Below are 18,636 nucleotides of genomic sequence, written 5' to 3'. Positions count from 1 at the left end.
CACCCAAGGATCCTGAAAAGTCCATTTGTGGAGATGAGCTCCTGGACTCCCGTTAAGAAGACATGTTGTCAACCTCTAGATCCCTTACATGCCTGCACTTTTCGGCTTGCTGCTGCTGCAATCCACGCGTTTTAGATCTGCATAACTCCACCTCTTTAAACACAGCACCTTCACCCCCTGCTGTTCCCACCCGCCTCAACACCGTTGGAAGGGAGGAGAACCAATTAAGGCGGGGGGTGGGGTGGAAAGAGCAGCTGTCTACCCTTAGCAGGAGGGCTCCTGATTACATACCTCTCCTGCTGCTGCTGCTGCTGGCTGTCCAGCAGCAGACTGAAGGTGGCTGCTGCTGTGCACAGGTATATAAAGGCTCAGAGCCTATTATGACACGCGCAGCCAGCGTTCCATTGCCACATTCCATCTACTGCAGGCAGGATACCTGGCTGGCTGAATGTCGCTGAGAAGCTCACAGAGACCGCCATAAGCAACAGTTTAACAGAATGCCACAGACTAATCAACCAAACTTTTTGGGTTGGGTTCTCTTTTATAGTCTGCAGGCATTAAATGAAAGAAGTCAGTGTTCCAGCAGAAGGAGACAACGTTTCAGAAAAGGCATTGTAGCAAACCAAAAAAGAAATTTTAAGCGCAGCAGAGTAACCAGCGCACATACCTGTTAGCTCAGGTGAGTTTAAAAGGCTGCTGTTGATAACAAGGGCATTTGCTAAATAGATGGTGTGTGTGCAACAATATACTGAAAGGTCAATTATATTGTGCAGCTTATCTCACCACCTGTAGTTATTTAGGTGAAAGCTCCAAAATGCTTGCCTAATATGTCTGTTTATCCAAAAGGAAGTAAAAAGGGAGAGCTAGAAAGATAGCATTGCATCACATTACATGGCAATGCAATGCACAGTTGCTGAAGTTGAACCAAAATGAGCTTGTAATCTGGCTTCTGCAACTTTGAACATGAAAAATCCAATGAGGAGAAGAAAAGCAAAGCCAAAGAGTCCATCCCCAAATCCGACAAACAAGCAAAATGAACAAAAAACATTGAATTCAATTCTTTCTGATTTTAGAAACTGCATTAAAGAAGGGGTGCACCGGTCCTGGAGATACTGCAATACCAGGTCAATGCGTGGAGTGGACAGAGCAAGCTCTTTTTCCATCTCCCTGTTCTAAAAATCCATTTAATATATGGTCCCCAGATAGGGGACGTATCAGATATTAAACTGATAAGAACAGATACTACACTTGATCTTAGCCAAAAGGCCGAGAAGCGATAACCAGAATTGGTTTCAAACTACGGAGCCACCCAAGGATCCTGAAAAGTCCATTTGTGGAGATGAGCTCCTGGACTCCCGTTAAGAAGACATGTTGTCAACCTCTAGATCCCTTACATGCCTGCACTTTTCGGCTTGCTGCTGCTGCAATCCACGCGTTTTAGATCTGCATAACTCCACCTCTTTAAACACAGCACCTTCACCCCCTGCTGTTCCCACCCGCCTCAACACCGTTGGAAGGGAGGAGAACCAATTAAGGCGGGGGGTGGGGTGGAACGAGCAGCTGTCTACCCTTAGCAGGAGGGCTCCTGATTACATACCTCTCCTGCTGCTGCTGCTGCTGGCTGTCCAGCAGCAGACTGAAGCTGGCTGCTGCTGTGCACAGGTATATAAAGGCTCAGAGCCTATTATGACACGCGCAGCCAGCGTTCCATTGCCACATTCCATCTACTGCAGGCAGGATACCTGGCTGGCTGAATGTCGCTGAGAAGCTCACAGAGACCGCCATAAGCAACAGTTTAACAGAATGCCACAGACTAATCAACCAAACTTTTTGGGTTGGGTTCTCTTTTATAGTCTGCAGGCATTAAATGAAAGAAGTCAGTGTTCCAGCAGAAGGAGACAACGTTTCAGAAAAGGCATTGTAGCAAACCAAAAAAGAAATTTTAAGCGCAGCAGAGTAACCAGCGCACATACCTGTTAGCTCAGGTGAGTTTAAAAGGCTGCTGTTGATAACAAGGGCATTTGCTAAATAGATGGTGTGTGTGCAACAATATACTGAAAGGTCAATTATATTGTGCAGCTTATCTCACCACCTGTAGTTATTTAGGTGAAAGCTCCAAAATGCTTGCCTAATATGTCTGTTTATCCAAAAGGAAGTAAAAAGGGAGAGCTAGAAAGATAGCATTGCATCACATTACATGGCAATGCAATGCACAGTTGCTGAAGTTGAACCAAAATGAGCTTGTAATCTGGCTTCTGCAACTTTGAACATGAAAAATCCAATGAGGAGAAGAAAAGCAAAGCCAAAGAGTCCATCCCCAAATCCGACAAACAAGCAAAATGAACAAAAAACATTGAATTCAATTCTTTCTGATTTTAGAAACTGCATTAAAGAAGGGGTGCACCGGTCCTGGAGATACTGCAATACCAGGTCAATGCGTGGAGTGGACAGAGCAAGCTCTTTTTCCATCTCCCTGTTCTAAAAATCCATTTAATATATGGTCCCCAGATAGGGGACGTATCAGATATTAAACTGATAAGAACAGATACTACACTTGATCTTAGCCAAAAGGCCGAGAAGCGATAACCAGAATTGGTTTCAAACTACGGAGCCACCCAAGGATCCTGAAAAGTCCATTTGTGGAGATGAGCTCCTGGACTCCCGTTAAGAAGACATGTTGTCAACCTCTAGATCCCTTACATGCCTGCACTTTTCGGCTTGCTGCTGCTGCAATCCACGCGTTTTAGATCTGCATAACTCCACCTCTTTAAACACAGCACCTTCACCCCCTGCTGTTCCCACCCGCCTCAACACCGTTGGAAGGGAGGAGAACCAATTAAGGCGGGGGGTGGGGTGGAACGAGCAGCTGTCTACCCTTAGCAGGAGGGCTCCTGATTACATACCTCTCCTGCTGCTGCTGCTGCTGGCTGTCCAGCAGCAGACTGAAGGTGGCTGCTGCTGTGCACAGGTATATAAAGGCTCAGAGCCTATTATGACACGCGCAGCCAGCGTTCCATTGCCACATTCCATCTACTGCAGGCAGGATACCTGGCTGGCTGAATGTCGCTGAGAAGCTCACAGAGACCGCCATAAGCAACAGTTTAACAGAATGCCACAGACTAATCAACCAAACTTTTTGGGTTGGGTTCTCTTTTATAGTCTGCAGGCATTAAATGAAAGAAGTCAGTGTTCCAGCAGAAGGAGACAACGTTTCAGAAAAGGCATTGTAGCAAACCAAAAAAGAAATTTTAAGCGCAGCAGAGTAACCAGCGCACATACCTGTTAGCTCAGGTGAGTTTAAAAGGCTGCTGTTGATAACAAGGGCATTTGCTAAATAGATGGTGTGTGTGCAACAATATACTGAAAGGTCAATTATATTGTGCAGCTTATCTCACCACCTGTAGTTATTTAGGTGAAAGCTCCAAAATGCTTGCCTAATATGTCTGTTTATCCAAAAGGAAGTAAAAAGGGAGAGCTAGAAAGATAGCATTGCATCACATTACATGGCAATGCAATGCACAGTTGCTGAAGTTGAACCAAAATGAGCTTGTAATCTGGCTTCTGCAACTTTGAACATGAAAAATCCAATGAGGAGAAGAAAAGCAAAGCCAAAGAGTCCATCCCCAAATCCGACAAACAAGCAAAATGAACAAAAAACATTGAATTCAATTCTTTCTGATTTTAGAAACTGCATTAAAGAAGGGGTGCACCGGTCCTGGAGATACTGCAATACCAGGTCAATGCGTGGAGTGGACAGAGCAAGCTCTTTTTCCATCTCCCTGTTCTAAAAATCCATTTAATATATGGTCCCCAGATAGGGGACGTATCAGATATTAAACTGATAAGAACAGATACTACACTTGATCTTAGCCAAAAGGCCGAGAAGCGATAACCAGAATTGGTTTCAAACTACGGAGCCACCCAAGGATCCTGAAAAGTCCATTTGTGGAGATGAGCTCCTGGACTCCCGTTAAGAAGACATGTTGTCAACCTCTAGATCCCTTACATGCCTGCACTTTTCGGCTTGCTGCTGCTGCAATCCACGCGTTTTAGATCTGCATAACTCCACCTCTTTAAACACAGCACCTTCACCCCCTGCTGTTCCCACCCGCCTCAACACCGTTGGAAGGGAGGAGAACCAATTAAGGCGGGGGGTGGGGTGGAACGAGCAGCTGTCTACCCTTAGCAGGAGGGCTCCTGATTACATACCTCTCCTGCTGCTGCTGCTGCTGGCTGTCCAGCAGCAGACTGAAGGTGGCTGCTGCTGTGCACAGGTATATAAAGGCTCAGAGCCTATTATGACACGCGCAGCCAGCGTTCCATTGCCACATTCCATCTACTGCAGGCAGGATACCTGGCTGGCTGAATGTCGCTGAGAAGCTCACAGAGACCGCCATAAGCAACAGTTTAACAGAATGCCACAGACTAATCAACCAAACTTTTTGGGTTGGGTTCTCTTTTATAGTCTGCAGGCATTAAATGAAAGAAGTCAGTGTTCCAGCAGAAGGAGACAACGTTTCAGAAAAGGCATTGTAGCAAACCAAAAAAGAAATTTTAAGCGCAGCAGAGTAACCAGCGCACATACCTGTTAGCTCAGGTGAGTTTAAAAGGCTGCTGTTGATAACAAGGGCATTTGCTAAATAGATGGTGTGTGTGCAACAATATACTGAAAGGTCAATTATATTGTGCAGCTTATCTCACCACCTGTAGTTATTTAGGTGAAAGCTCCAAAATGCTTGCCTAATATGTCTGTTTATCCAAAAGGAAGTAAAAAGGGAGAGCTAGAAAGATAGCATTGCATCACATTACATGGCAATGCAATGCACAGTTGCTGAAGTTGAACCAAAATGAGCTTGTAATCTGGCTTCTGCAACTTTGAACATGAAAAATCCAATGAGGAGAAGAAAAGCAAAGCCAAAGAGTCCATCCCCAAATCCGACAAACAAGCAAAATGAACAAAAAACATTGAATTCAATTCTTTCTGATTTTAGAAACTGCATTAAAGAAGGGGTGCACCGGTCCTGGAGATACTGCAATACCAGGTCAATGCGTGGAGTGGACAGAGCAAGCTCTTTTTCCATCTCCCTGTTCTAAAAATCCATTTAATATATGGTCCCCAGATAGGGGACGTATCAGATATTAAACTGATAAGAACAGATACTACACTTGATCTTAGCCAAAAGGCCGAGAAGCGATAACCAGAATTGGTTTCAAACTACGGAGCCACCCAAGGATCCTGAAAAGTCCATTTGTGGAGATGAGCTCCTGGACTCCCGTTAAGAAGACATGTTGTCAACCTCTAGATCCCTTACATGCCTGCACTTTTCGGCTTGCTGCTGCTGCAATCCACGCGTTTTAGATCTGCATAACTCCACCTCTTTAAACACAGCACCTTCACCCCCTGCTGTTCCCACCCGCCTCAACACCGTTGGAAGGGAGGAGAACCAATTAAGGCGGGGGGTGGGGTGGAACGAGCAGCTGTCTACCCTTAGCAGGAGGGCTCCTGATTACATACCTCTCCTGCTGCTGCTGCTGGCTGTCCAGCAGCAGACTGAAGGTGGCTGCTGCTGTGCACAGGTATATAAAGGCTCAGAGCCTATTATGACACGCGCAGCCAGCGTTCCATTGCCACATTCCATCTACTGCAGGCAGGATACCTGGCTGGCTGAATGTCGCTGAGAAGCTCACAGAGACCGCCATAAGCAACAGTTTAACAGAATGCCACAGACTAATCAACCAAACTTTTTGGGTTGGGTTCTCTTTTATAGTCTGCAGGCATTAAATGAAAGAAGTCAGTGTTCCAGCAGAAGGAGACAACGTTTCAGAAAAGGCATTGTAGCAAACCAAAAAAGAAATTTTAAGCGCAGCAGAGTAACCAGCGCACATACCTGTTAGCTCAGGTGAGTTTAAAAGGCTGCTGTTGATAACAAGGGCATTTGCTAAATAGATGGTGTGTGTGCAACAATATACTGAAAGGTCAATTATATTGTGCAGCTTATCTCACCACCTGTAGTTATTTAGGTGAAAGCTCCAAAATGCTTGCCTAATATGTCTGTTTATCCAAAAGGAAGTAAAAAGGGAGAGCTAGAAAGATAGCATTGCATCACATTACATGGCAATGCAATGCACAGTTGCTGAAGTTGAACCAAAATGAGCTTGTAATCTGGCTTCTGCAACTTTGAACATGAAAAATCCAATGAGGAGAAGAAAAGCAAAGCCAAAGAGTCCATCCCCAAATCCGACAAACAAGCAAAATGAACAAAAAACATTGAATTCAATTCTTTCTGATTTTAGAAACTGCATTAAAGAAGGGGTGCACCGGTCCTGGAGATACTGCAATACCAGGTCAATGCGTGGAGTGGACAGAGCAAGCTCTTTTTCCATCTCCCTGTTCTAAAAATCCATTTAATATATGGTCCCCAGATAGGGGACGTATCAGATATTAAACTGATAAGAACAGATACTACACTTGATCTTAGCCAAAAGGCCGAGAAGCGATAACCAGAATTGGTTTCAAACTACGGAGCCACCCAAGGATCCTGAAAAGTCCATTTGTGGAGATGAGCTCCTGGACTCCCGTTAAGAAGACATGTTGTCAACCTCTAGATCCCTTACATGCCTGCACTTTTCGGCTTGCTGCTGCTGCAATCCACGCGTTTTAGATCTGCATAACTCCACCTCTTTAAACACAGCACCTTCACCCCCTGCTGTTCCCACCCGCCTCAACACCGTTGGAAGGGAGGAGAACCAATTAAGGCGGGGGGTGGGGTGGAACGAGCAGCTGTCTACCCTTAGCAGGAGGGCTCCTGATTACATACCTCTCCTGCTGCTGCTGCTGCTGGCTGTCCAGCAGCAGACTGAAGGTGGCTGCTGCTGTGCACAGGTATATAAAGGCTCAGAGCCTATTATGACACGCGCAGCCAGCGTTCCATTGCCACATTCCATCTACTGCAGGCAGGATACCTGGCTGGCTGAATGTCGCTGAGAAGCTCACAGAGACCGCCATAAGCAACAGTTTAACAGAATGCCACAGACTAATCAACCAAACTTTTTGGGTTGGGTTCTCTTTTATAGTCTGCAGGCATTAAATGAAAGAAGTCAGTGTTCCAGCAGAAGGAGACAACGTTTCAGAAAAGGCATTGTAGCAAACCAAAAAAGAAATTTTAAGCGCAGCAGAGTAACCAGCGCACATACCTGTTAGCTCAGGTGAGTTTAAAAGGCTGCTGTTGATAACAAGGGCATTTGCTAAATAGATGGTGTGTGTGCAACAATATACTGAAAGGTCAATTATATTGTGCAGCTTATCTCACCACCTGTAGTTATTTAGGTGAAAGCTCCAAAATGCTTGCCTAATATGTCTGTTTATCCAAAAGGAAGTAAAAAGGGAGAGCTAGAAAGATAGCATTGCATCACATTACATGGCAATGCAATGCACAGTTGCTGAAGTTGAACCAAAATGAGCTTGTAATCTGGCTTCTGCAACTTTGAACATGAAAAATCCAATGAGGAGAAGAAAAGCAAAGCCAAAGAGTCCATCCCCAAATCCGACAAACAAGCAAAATGAACAAAAAACATTGAATTCAATTCTTTCTGATTTTAGAAACTGCATTAAAGAAGGGGTGCACCGGTCCTGGAGATACTGCAATACCAGGTCAATGCGTGGAGTGGACAGAGCAAGCTCTTTTTCCATCTCCCTGTTCTAAAAATCCATTTAATATATGGTCCCCAGATAGGGGACGTATCAGATATTAAACTGATAAGAACAGATACTACACTTGATCTTAGCCAAAAGGCCGAGAAGCGATAACCAGAATTGGTTTCAAACTACGGAGCCACCCAAGGATCCTGAAAAGTCCATTTGTGGAGATGAGCTCCTGGACTCCCGTTAAGAAGACATGTTGTCAACCTCTAGATCCCTTACATGCCTGCACTTTTCGGCTTGCTGCTGCTGCAATCCACGCGTTTTAGATCTGCATAACTCCACCTCTTTAAACACAGCACCTTCACCCCCTGCTGTTCCCACCCGCCTCAACACCGTTGGAAGGGAGGAGAACCAATTAAGGCGGGGGGTGGGGTGGAACGAGCAGCTGTCTACCCTTAGCAGGAGGGCTCCTGATTACATACCTCTCCTGCTGCTGCTGCTGCTGGCTGTCCAGCAGCAGACTGAAGGTGGCTGCTGCTGTGCACAGGTATATAAAGGCTCAGAGCCTATTATGACACGCGCAGCCAGCGTTCCATTGCCACATTCCATCTACTGCAGGCAGGATACCTGGCTGGCTGAATGTCGCTGAGAAGCTCACAGAGACCGCCATAAGCAACAGTTTAACAGAATGCCACAGACTAATCAACCAAACTTTTTGGGTTGGGTTCTCTTTTATAGTCTGCAGGCATTAAATGAAAGAAGTCAGTGTTCCAGCAGAAGGAGACAACGTTTCAGAAAAGGCATTGTAGCAAACCAAAAAAGAAATTTTAAGCGCAGCAGAGTAACCAGCGCACATACCTGTTAGCTCAGGTGAGTTTAAAAGGCTGCTGTTGATAACAAGGGCATTTGCTAAATAGATGGTGTGTGTGCAACAATATACTGAAAGGTCAATTATATTGTGCAGCTTATCTCACCACCTGTAGTTATTTAGGTGAAAGCTCCAAAATGCTTGCCTAATATGTCTGTTTATCCAAAAGGAAGTAAAAAGGGAGAGCTAGAAAGATAGCATTGCATCACATTACATGGCAATGCAATGCACAGTTGCTGAAGTTGAACCAAAATGAGCTTGTAATCTGGCTTCTGCAACTTTGAACATGAAAAATCCAATGAGGAGAAGAAAAGCAAAGCCAAAGAGTCCATCCCCAAATCCGACAAACAAGCAAAATGAACAAAAAACATTGAATTCAATTCTTTCTGATTTTAGAAACTGCATTAAAGAAGGGGTGCACCGGTCCTGGAGATACTGCAATACCAGGTCAATGCGTGGAGTGGACAGAGCAAGCTCTTTTTCCATCTCCCTGTTCTAAAAATCCATTTAATATATGGTCCCCAGATAGGGGACGTATCAGATATTAAACTGATAAGAACAGATACTACACTTGATCTTAGCCAAAAGGCCGAGAAGCGATAACCAGAATTGGTTTCAAACTACGGAGCCACCCAAGGATCCTGAAAAGTCCATTTGTGGAGATGAGCTCCTGGACTCCCGTTAAGAAGACATGTTGTCAACCTCTAGATCCCTTACATGCCTGCACTTTTCGGCTTGCTGCTGCTGCAATCCACGCGTTTTAGATCTGCATAACTCCACCTCTTTAAACACAGCACCTTCACCCCCTGCTGTTCCCACCCGCCTCAACACCGTTGGAAGGGAGGAGAACCAATTAAGGCGGGGGGTGGGGTGGAACGAGCAGCTGTCTACCCTTAGCAGGAGGGCTCCTGATTACATATCTCTCCTGCTGCTGCTGGCTGTCCAGCAGCAGACTGAAGGTGGCTGCTGCTGTGCACAGGTATATAAAGGCTCAGAGCCTATTATGACACGCGCAGCCAGCGTTCCATTGCCACATTCCATCTACTGCAGGCAGGATACCTGGCTGGCTGAATGTCGCTGAGAAGCTCACAGAGACCGCCATAAGCAACAGTTTAACAGAATGCTACAGACTAATCAACCAAACTTTTTGGGTTGGGTTCTCTTTTATAGTCTGCAGGCATTAAATGAAAGAAGTCAGTGTTCCAGCAGAAGGAGACAACGTTTCAGAAAAGGCATTGTAGCAAACCAAAAAAGAAATTTTAAGCGCAGCAGAGTAACCAGCGCACATACCTGTTAGCTCAGGTGAGTTTAAAAGGCTGCTGTTGATAACAAGGGCATTTGCTAAATAGATGGTGTGTGTGCAACAATATACTGAAAGGTCAATTATATTGTGCAGCTTATCTCACCACCTGTAGTTATTTAGGTGAAAGCTCCAAAATGCTTGCCTAATATGTCTGTTTATCCAAAAGGAAGTAAAAAGGGAGAGCTAGAAAGATAGCATTGCATCACATTACATGGCAATGCAATGCACAGTTGCTGAAGTTGAACCAAAATGAGCTTGTAATCTGGCTTCTGCAACTTTGAACATGAAAAATCCAATGAGGAGAAGAAAAGCAAAGCCAAAGAGTCCATCCCCAAATCCGACAAACAAGCAAAATGAACAAAAAACATTGAATTCAATTCTTTCTGATTTTAGAAACTGCATTAAAGAAGGGGTGCACCGGTCCTGGAGATACTGCAATACCAGGTCAATGCGTGGAGTGGACAGAGCAAGCTCTTTTTCCATCTCCCTGTTCTAAAAATCCATTTAATATATGGTCCCCAGATAGGGGACGTATCAGATATTAAACTGATATGAACAGATTTTTTTTTTTTTTTTTTTTTTAAACCATTCAGGTTAGTTTTATAGCAAATCAGTAGGATATACCAAAACTGTTGCAAAAAAAACTTCTCATCATCATGGCCATATTTATTAAGCATAAAGTAACCTAATATTACAGAAAGAAGAACATCTTATTAATATAAACCAAAAGATCACTGAAATTTTACAATATGCCTCCACTTTTTAAATTTCCATATTCCCTCGGCATCTGTTCCACCACCGCTACTACTATCCATCTTGTAAATCAAAAATAGCCTAGAAAGAATAATCCTAATACATTCATTTACTGTAATTGATTTCCTTTTAAATACACAAAGATTCCTCACATCCCACAAACTTTCTAACACACAAGCCATAATTAACCACAAAACTCTCTCCTTTACACGTCCACTTGCACCAATACCAAACATAACCACACGCCAATCCACAAAAGTCACTCCTGCCAAACTCCTACACAACCCCCCTACACATTTCCACACGTCTTGCGCAAAATCACAATTCCACATCAGATGCATAACCGTCTCACAACCATTACATCCATCTCTTGGACAAACATCCGACCTAATCAAACCTCTCTTCTTTTGAACGTCTCTCACTGGAAGAATATTGTGAAACGCCATCCACACTACATCCTTCTGTTTGTTGGACATCCCATACATACCCAACTTTCTCCAAGCATCCGCAACCTCATTCCCTCTCAAACCAACAATATTAGACTCGACCTCATTTGCACACAATTTCCTATACACCCTCTTAGTCATTCTAAACTCATCCACCGGCACACTCAGCAAATCATACTTCTTGACAAACTTCTCAATCACCTCATACCACACCGGACACTTAAAAGACACAGGCACTCTCGCATCCCTCTTTCTCCAACCTAACCCATACAACATCCATCCTGCAGAATAACTTGCCATACATGCACCCTTATTACCTTTACCCAACAATACCACAATCGTCTTAATATAATGGAGCCCTAAAAAAACCTCAACATTAGGAAATCCCAAACCACCATGCTGGCAGGCCTTATAAAGGCTTTCCCTCTTCAGCTTCTCCATCTTGCTGCACCAGAAAAAGGAAAAAATCATTTTCTCAACTCTCTTCACTTTCCTAAAAGGGGATGGAAAAATTATGGCCACAAAAAGCAGAATGGGTAAGATCACTGCTTTCATAACTAGAACTTTGCCCCGCAAAGAAAGATCTCTCATTCTCCAAAAATTCAATTTTCGCTCAACACGCATACCACACTCGTCCCAACTCTCATTTCCTTTCAGATCATCATTGAAAAATACCCCTAAAACCTTAATTGCACTCTCCTCATACTTAACACCTTCCATACGAATACTGTCATCTCCAAAGCATTTGAAACTACACTTAGTCCAGTTAACTCTAAAACCTGATGCACCACAGAAAAAATCCAAAAGCAACCTCACCCTACTCATTGAAGCCATACTTTCACTCACCATCACAACATCATCCATGTAACCTAACACCTTCACATGCTTACCACCACTCCCAGGCACTAACAATCCTCTCATCATTTTCTCACGTCTCACTAAACACAGCAAAGGCTCAATCACACATACAAACAAGACAGGGGACATAGGGCACCCCTGTCTTACACCAGACCTAATCATCACTTTGTCAGACAACCATCCATTCACTAAAAACTCACTTGACACATAATCATATAAAGACTTAACTCCATTCAGAAAAACCCTAGGGAAACCCATCCTCTCCAATACTTTAAACAGAAACACATGCGAAACTCTATCAAAAGCCTTTTCGAAATCAATTGCTAACACCATACACTTCTGCTTTCTAGTCTTACAATCCCCAAGCATATCCCTTAACAATAACAAATTATCACTTATACTCCGACCAGGCACGGCACACACTTGGTCATCCTCCACAACCCTACCAATCACCTCACGCATACGATTTGCTAACAATTTACTGTAGACCTTATAATCAGCGTTAAGCAATGATATGGGTCTCCAGTTCTCCAAACGCTTTTTCTCACCCTTCTTAAACACAAGAACCACTATACCCTCTTTCATACTGTCACACAAAACACCATTCATCCACATATACCTACAAACCTCAGTCAAGTCCTTACCCAAAAACTCCCAAGCTTTCACATACAGCTCCACAGGCAACCCATCCTTCCCAGGCGTCTTATTCTTTTTAGCACTCATAACAACATTCCTCACCTCATCCAAAATAACATCCTCACACAAAGCATCACATTCATCCGAACCAAGTCTCTTCTCCATACCACTCAATACATGCGACACAAGTCCAGGATCAATCCATTTCTCATCGTACAACTTACTATAGAAGCCATTCACCTCATTCAACACATTCTTCCCAACCACACTAGATCCATCTTCACCTACCACTTCACTCAAATCCAACTTCCTTCCATTCATTTTTTTAAAAAAGTACCTGGTGCACTTTTCATTCTTTTCCAAATGCTCTAACTTGGTACGGTAAATAATCTCTTTACCTTTTTCATCCAGAAGACATTTTAACTCATTCTTAGCAACCTCAAGCTGATCAGACATATCCATTCCTTTCCTAACACACCCACGCAACCAATCAATCCGTCTACTTAAGTCATTAAATCTATTACGATATCTGGCAGCTTTTTTGTAGCCCCATTTTTTAAAGAAAGTTTTTAACTGTAATTTCACCCAATCCCACCATTCAAGCACACTACCAAAATCACGCTTACGCCACCTCCAACTTGCATACCTTTTCTCCAACTCACTCATCACCTCCTCATCCTCCAACAACCTCGTATTCAATTTCCAAACCCCACCCCCAAACACCATGTCCCCATTCGCACTAGAAACTCCACGCAAACACTCATGATCAGAAAAAGGTACCTTATGTTGAACATAACTTGAACAAACCATATTTTTGGAAAATAACATCCTATCTATCCTCGATGAAATATTACCACGGTCAGCATAATATGTAGGCGGTGGTGGAATGCCATACTCAAGTATTGCAGCGTCTAAGAAAGAAAAATCAGAAATAAGTTGAGATAACTTTTTTCCCGTAATGTCCACATTACCTTCTGTGACACAATTACAGTCACCAACAAAAACTGTAGGAATTTTTCCAGGGAGAAAAAAACTCAATTTCTCAAGAAGAGCAAGCCGCTCCTCTTTTTTAGTAGGACAATATAAATTAATCATTCTAACCTTCCACCCCCTATAACTCAAAAAAACAATAATGCAGCGACCCACCTCCACAACCGTGTAACTATCGATAGTAATATTCTTATTACCAACTAAAATCCCCACACCATCATTTTTGTTAAAGCTGGACCCCGACCAAACATACTGGCCATAAGGCCAGTCCTTATCCCCTGGAGATTCAGTAATCCCACACTCTTGTAGACAATAGACATCTGCACTCAAACCCTTTAGATAATCCAGAACTGTTGTTCTTCGGGTAACAGATCTAATTTGCCTAACATTAAGGGACACAATGTCCCATCCAGAATGATGCGGCATAACTAAAGGGGATCACACATAACCTGAAAAAAAAAAGAAAGAAAACATCAACTCAACCTTCATCAAGCAAAGCAAAGCTATTACCATCTGGCTGAATGCCAAATGTAACAATGTCAGGAGAAAATACATCTGACGGGTAAGCACGAGAGTCCACCGGGCTATCACACACGGCAGCAATGGATGAACACTCAGTCCTTGGCTTCTTCTTGACCACATCAGGATCCTCCTCATCAGAGAAACGGACAGCAGACAAGTCCCCTTGGCCACCGCCCCCGATCTCCTCTGAAGCAGTATTGCACCAAGATATGACAGGAGAATTGGACAAGTCCATTTCCCCCTCACCATGGACACCAAACTGGGGAGGGAAAGGTGACATCACCTCTGGAATCACCATGTCAAAGCCTCCTGACGCAGGAGGCTGAAGCTGGGCATCTTCAAATATGTCGTCCATCTGAGTGCCATCCTCTTCCTCTTGGGGAGCAGTTGCCTCCCCGACATCCGGAAGGGGACCTTGTGGAACCCTAGTAGAAGTCGAAGGAACAGCAGGCCCCTCCGCGACCACTTGAGCAAAAGACTTAGGAGTGGTTCTAGCTTGACACTGCCTAAGAACATGCCCCTCCTCACCACAAGCATCACACTTTACCTGGTTCTTGCAGTCTTTCGCCATATGACCAGACGTGTTACACCTCCTGCAGGTTGGCGGATACCTGCAGGACTCCTGGACATGACCATACTTGTTACATCTTCTGCAGAAAAAAGGAGCATCAGGAAAGTACAAGAAACCAGTGTCTCTCCCAATAGAGAAACTCATAGGAGGATAATGTATGCCCCCTGGCCCCTCGGGGTCTGTAGCAAAACGAACAAAGTACTTGTATTTGCCAGTCCACAAGCCTTCTTCATTCGAGATCTTGTGGGAAAAATGCACATAAGTACAATGCCTCCTCAAGAATACAGTAATGTCCTCCTGGGGGATAAAGGGATTGTGCATAAACACAACAACAGGAACATCCCCCTTTGAATAGAGGACAGTAAAAGTGAGTCCATCTAGGAGGGAGTTCTCAGTATGGCCTTTCAAGGTTCTATAAAGATTTTGGCAAGCAGCCATAGTAGAAAGAACCAGCACATACCTTCCATGACTTCTAAATTCCTGCAGGCAAAGAATGTCCGACTTCTTAATCTTTAATGCTTCATAGAAGATGGCATTCACCAGGTAGGACATGGAAAAATGTCCCTTCTTCTCCTCGGAAATCTCAATGCGAAATCCATTCTTGACCCGGGGGTCCCCGGTCCCAGCAAATTTCAGCTTGACTCCCATAGTCAGCCACGGAAATCGCCTTCCCGTTTCCTCCTCACTCTCCCCCTATAGCAGCATCCAGCTTAAGCCACCGGAGTGGCGATGCTGGAAGGCCGAGGGCTAGCACTCAAGGAACCTGATGTCCAGACACTTGATCTGAGCCAAAAGGCCGAGAAGCGATAACCAGAATTGGTTTCAAACTACGGAGCCACCCAAGGATCCTGAAAAGTCCATTTGTGGAGATGAGCTCCTGGACTCCCGTTAAGAAGACATGTTGTCAACCTCTAGATCCCTTACATGCCTGCACTTTTCGGCTTGCTGCTGCTGCAATCCACGCGTTTTAGATCTGCATAACTCCACCTCTTTAAACACAGCACCTTCACCCCCTGCTGTTCCCACCCGCCTCAACACCGTTGGAAGGGAGGAGAACCAATTAAGGCGGGGGGTGGGGTGGAACGAGCAGCTGTCTACCCTTAGCAGGAGGGCTCCTGATTACATACCTCTCCTGCTGCTGCTGCTGCTGGCTGTCCAGCAGCAGACTGAAGGTGGCTGCTGCTGTGCACAGGTATATAAAGGCTCAGAGCCTATTATGACACGCGCAGCCAGCGTTCCATTGCCACATTCCATCTACTGCAGGCAGGATACCTGGCTGGCTGAATGTCGCTGAGAAGCTCACAGAGACCGCCATAAGCAACAGTTTAACAGAATGCCACAGACTAATCAACCAAACTTTTTGGGTTGGGTTCTCTTTTATAGTCTGCAGGCATTAAATGAAAGAAGTCAGTGTTCCAGCAGAAGGAGACAACGTTTCAGAAAAGGCATTGTAGCAAACCAAAAAAGAAATTTTAAGCGCAGCAGAGTAACCAGCGCACATACCTGTTAGCTCAGGTGAGTTTAAAAGGCTGCTGTTGATAACAAGGGCATTTGCTAAATAGATGGTGTGTGTGCAACAATATACTGAAAGGTCAATTATATTGTGCAGCTTATCTCACCACCTGTAGTTATTTAGGTGAAAGCTCCAAAATGCTTGCCTAATATGTCTGTTTATCCAAAAGGAAGTAAAAAGGGAGAGCTAGAAAGATAGCATTGCATCACATTACATGGCAATGCAATGCACAGTTGCTGAAGTTGAACCAAAATGAGCTTGTAATCTGGCTTCTGCAACTTTGAACATGAAAAATCCAATGAGGAGAAGAAAAGCAAAGCCAAAGAGTCCATCCCCAAATCCGACAAACAAGCAAAATGAACAAAAAACATTGAATTCAATTCTTTCTGATTTTAGAAACTGCATTAAAGAAGGGGTGCACCGGTCCTGGAGATACTGCAATACCAGGTCAATGCGTGGAGTGGACAGAGCAAGCTCTTTTTCCATCTCCCTGTTCTAAAAATCCATTTAATATATGGTCCCCAGATAGGGGACGTATCAGATATTAAACTGATAAGAACAGATTTTTTTTTATCGAAAGCCCGAATTCGTGTACAAAACCCGAGTGCGCTTAAAAAAGTGACAAGTGCCACAAAAAAAGTGCACTAGGATGCTGGTCTTCTTGAAACCCTCTCCAAAAGGAGAAGGGTCCCCCAAACCATTCCCCGTCCCTCCGAGCCAAAAGGCCACAGCGAGGAACAGGGACAAAAAGCCACCTCCAGCCGAAGCCAGAGGCGACCCAATCTTACCCCCAGCACCTGCCCGAGTTCTCACCCGAGCAAGGCACTGGGAGCCAAAGACTGTGCTCCCCTCCCGGAAGAGGGGAGCCAACAACGCTCTCCTCCCAAAAGAGGAGAGCCAGGGGGGTTCAGGGGGGAGCGGAACCTGATGGCCACACACTCCCCCCCTAGACCTGCCAAGAGAGGAACCCGTAAGGGAACCGCATCCCGACAAAATCCTAGTAGGACGTGACACACGTGAATAAGTGGACACACAGTGACAAAGAAATTAAATAAATAGTGAAAGTTTCACAGTATAATACTGCCCGGACCTTCGACCGGGAATTGAAAAATTCCCCATCCTAAGGCCAGAAGGCCCGGAATAAGGGTGTGTGCGAAGAAAGAAAATTTGAAGTGCTTGTGCAAATGTGCCATAAACTCAAGTGGGGTTCCCAATCCCAGTGAGTTAAGGCACCCCAGGGTCACCACTCCTGGGGCACTTCACACTTCGGGCTTTCGATCTTCCCCGGCCCAATGGCGTCGATCCTGGGGGGCCATGCTTTCCACCAGATGACTATATTAGCCACCTGGCGTACTAACAAGCGCCTAAACCCCAGTGTGCATAATGTATCAATCTACTAGGGCGGCCGACATCCAAAACCGCCTTTTCGAAAGATACTACACTTGATCTTAGCCAAAAGGCCGAGAAGCGATAACCAGAATTGGTTTCAAACTACGGAGCCACCCAAGGATCCTGAAAAGTCCATTTGTGGAGATGAGCTCCTGGACTCCCGTTAAGAAGACATGTTGTCAACCTCTAGATCCCTTACATGCCTGCACTTTTCGGCTTGCTGCTGCTGCAATCCACGCGTTTTAGATCTGCATAACTCCACCTCTTTAAACACAGCACCTTCACCCCCTGCTGTTCCCACCCGCCTCAACACCGTTGGAAGGGAGGAGAACCAATTAAGGCGGGGGGTGGGGTGGAACGAGCAGCTGTCTACCCTTAGCAGGAGGGCTCCTGATTACATACCTCTCCTGCTGCTGCTGCTGCTGGCTGTCCAGCAGCACACTGAAGGTGGCTGCTGCTGTGCACAGGTATATAAAGGCTCAGAGCCTATTATGACACTCGCAGCCAGCGTTCCATTGCCACATTCCATCTACTGCAGGCAGGATACCTGGCTGGCTGAATGTCGCTGAGAAGCTCACAGAGACCGCCATAAGCAACAGTTTAACAGAATGCCACAGACTAATCAACCAAACTTTTTGGGTTGGGTTCTCTTTTATAGTCTGCAGGCATTAAATGAAAGAAGTCAGTGTTCCAGCAGAAGGAGACAACGTTTCAGAAAAGGCATTGTAGCAAACCAAAAAAGAAATTTTAAGCGCAGCAGAGTAACCAGCGCACATACCTGTTAGCTCAGGTGAGTTTAAAAGGCTGCTGTTGATAACAAGGGCATTTGCTAAATAGATGGTGTGTGTGCAACAATATACTGAAAGGTCAATTATATTGTGCAGCTTATCTCACCACCTGTAGTTATTTAGGTGAAAGCTCCAAAATGCTTGCCTAATATGTCTGTTTATCCAAAAGGAAGTAAAAAGGGAGAGCTAGAAAGATAGCATTGCATCACATTACATGGCAATGCAATGCACAGTTGCTGAAGTTGAACCAAAATGAGCTTGTAATCTGGCTTCTGCAACTTTGAACATGAAAAATCCAATGAGGAGAAGAAAAGCAAAGCCAAAGAGTCCATCCCCAAATCCGACAAACAAGCAAAA

The 18,636-nt window shown here is 44.7% G+C and overlaps 8 non-coding genes and 2 pseudogenes across 8 annotated transcripts; all 10 read right to left on the bottom strand.

The window, feature by feature from the left end:
• Positions 1-1,087: 1,087 nt before the first annotated feature.
• Positions 1,088-1,278, bottom strand: LOC141274069 (U2 spliceosomal RNA). Its single transcript, XR_012322361.1, has one exon. It is a non-coding gene; the product is annotated as a U2 spliceosomal RNA (small nuclear RNA).
• A 1,115-nt stretch (positions 1,279-2,393) lies between these two features.
• Positions 2,394-2,584, bottom strand: LOC141274068 (U2 spliceosomal RNA). Its single transcript, XR_012322360.1, has one exon. It is a non-coding gene; the product is annotated as a U2 spliceosomal RNA (small nuclear RNA).
• A 1,115-nt stretch (positions 2,585-3,699) lies between these two features.
• Positions 3,700-3,890, bottom strand: LOC141274065 (U2 spliceosomal RNA). The gene has a single exon (XR_012322359.1). It is a non-coding gene; the product is annotated as a U2 spliceosomal RNA (small nuclear RNA).
• Positions 3,891-5,005: 1,115 nt separating this feature from the next.
• Positions 5,006-5,196, bottom strand: LOC141274064 (U2 spliceosomal RNA). The gene has a single exon (XR_012322358.1). It is a non-coding gene; the product is annotated as a U2 spliceosomal RNA (small nuclear RNA).
• Positions 5,197-6,308: 1,112 nt separating this feature from the next.
• On the bottom strand, positions 6,309-6,499 carry LOC141274063 (U2 spliceosomal RNA). Its single transcript, XR_012322357.1, has one exon. It is a non-coding gene; the product is annotated as a U2 spliceosomal RNA (small nuclear RNA).
• A 1,115-nt stretch (positions 6,500-7,614) lies between these two features.
• LOC141274061 (U2 spliceosomal RNA) lies at positions 7,615-7,805 on the bottom strand. The gene has a single exon (XR_012322355.1). It is a non-coding gene; the product is annotated as a U2 spliceosomal RNA (small nuclear RNA).
• Positions 7,806-8,920: 1,115 nt separating this feature from the next.
• Positions 8,921-9,111, bottom strand: LOC141274060 (U2 spliceosomal RNA). The gene has a single exon (XR_012322354.1). It is a non-coding gene; the product is annotated as a U2 spliceosomal RNA (small nuclear RNA).
• A 1,109-nt stretch (positions 9,112-10,220) lies between these two features.
• LOC141150779 (U2 spliceosomal RNA) lies at positions 10,221-10,402 on the bottom strand. The gene has a single exon (XR_012246895.1). It is a non-coding gene; the product is annotated as a U2 spliceosomal RNA (small nuclear RNA).
• A 6,110-nt stretch (positions 10,403-16,512) lies between these two features.
• On the bottom strand, positions 16,513-16,693 carry LOC141150354 (U2 spliceosomal RNA; annotated as a pseudogene).
• A 789-nt stretch (positions 16,694-17,482) lies between these two features.
• On the bottom strand, positions 17,483-17,574 carry LOC141151298 (U2 spliceosomal RNA; annotated as a pseudogene).
• Between the last annotated feature and the right edge of the window lie 1,062 nt (positions 17,575-18,636).

The sequence above is a fragment of the Phyllobates terribilis genome, unplaced genomic scaffold (genome assembly GCF_046119375.1).
Source record: "Phyllobates terribilis strain yellow unplaced genomic scaffold, ASM4611937v1 Scaffold_5__5_contigs__length_657084704, whole genome shotgun sequence".
NCBI lineage: Eukaryota > Metazoa > Chordata > Amphibia > Anura > Dendrobatidae > Phyllobates > Phyllobates terribilis.
Note: the sequence above shows the minus strand (reverse complement) of the source record. Positions and strands in the feature narration are given on the sequence as shown.